The sequence below is a fragment of the Suricata suricatta genome, chromosome 4, assembly GCF_006229205.1.
Source record: "Suricata suricatta isolate VVHF042 chromosome 4, meerkat_22Aug2017_6uvM2_HiC, whole genome shotgun sequence".
Taxonomy (NCBI): Eukaryota; Metazoa; Chordata; class Mammalia; order Carnivora; family Herpestidae; genus Suricata; species Suricata suricatta.
Genome location: NC_043703.1, coordinates 27525215 through 27526833, shown reverse-complemented (window position 1 = coordinate 27526833; position 1619 = coordinate 27525215).

Sequence of the window (1619 nt, the reverse complement as noted above, 5' to 3'; positions counted from 1 at the left end):
GGTTGAAAAACACTGGAGCTCATTGTGTCCTTTGCTTCACGTAGGTCTTCTAATTTTATTGTCTCTGCAAGTTCTAGAACACTAAATTTCTCAGAAGGTAGAATCTCCTATCTGAAAACAGGGATATGAACAATCACCCTCGGTTCCTTTCAATATCTGACTACAATTTCTCTATTATCTCTTCACTACACACACACACACACACATACACACACACACACACACACACACACACACCCCTTTCTGGGAAGACATCAATGACATAAGACAAAAAGACAGAAAAAACTTATGCTTACATACTTTATGGATTAATACACACATGAAGGGAAAATGTAATCTTAACTTCTCTTCATCAAACAGAAGGATACCAAGAAATATGAGACAATAGGAAGAGACACAGAAAGTAAAAATGGTAACAAAGGCCAATCGTGTTTAAATGAGCTCATACTGAAAAAAATAAATACATAAATTTAAAACATAATTTGTCCCCATCAATCGATGCTATTAGCTAATAGAAATTTTTTTACTCTGTAAAAAACTTTGACATATTTTGTCACCTTAGACTACCTCTTAAAGTTTATCATTGTTTACCACAAAGTTAACGACTGTAGAGAATGTCATAAAATTCGGAAAATACTAATTGCTACACATATGTATTTAACAAAAACGACAGAATAAAAATACCAATTCTTGTACAAAAGACTTGACCTTTGTATGCTAATAAGTAAGAAACAATTAAACCTATCTTTGCAAGACTAGAATAATATAAACAAAACACTTGCTACTAAACAAACCTCTTGATATTTTTATGATTGTAAAAATATATAAGCAGAAAAGTGTTCAAGTCATATACATTGATGACATTTTACAAGGTAAACACACCAGTGTAGCCACCACCAAGATCAAGAAGTGGGGCATTACGAGCATGGCAGAAACCCTCGATATGCCCCTTCTCCACCATTAACCCTTCATGTGTAACCACTTTTTTGAATTCTGTCAGCACAAACTTATTTTCCTGTTTTTTGAAATTCATACAGATCAAATCATACAAAGTCTACTCTTTGGTGCATCTGTATTTTCATTTCCATGGAGTATGTATTTTGGAGTGGGACGCCTGGGTCATTGCCTCTGCATGCAGATTTTGATTTGAATACATAGCTTTAGCAGATCCGGCCTAATAGCTTTTTAAAGGAGCATGAAGCACTTTTTATATAGTAAGGAAATCTCACTATGCCCTGTGAAATTTTCTTTTAGGTTCCAAAACATTAGCAAGAAAAAAATTAACCAAAATTAAATACACATGGCACAGACACAATTCTCAGCCAGAAAATAATGTGCCTAAATTGAAACCTGGATTGATTACTCCTAGCTCTGCTGATAGTACTTTTGCCTTACTGTGAGAAGAAAAGAGTGGTAGTCATGGCTGGCAGCTCTGTATGAGCTGCTTAAAGAGCTCATTGAATGAACTAGAAAATGATCAGTTCATTGAGTGGCTTCCCCCAAAGTGTGCCATGTGACTAAAGCTAGGTATATTCCCACAAATCCCAACTGTTGTGGCAGACACAGGCCCCACTCTATGTTATTCAGAACATGAGCCACATTTTTATTCACCTAACATA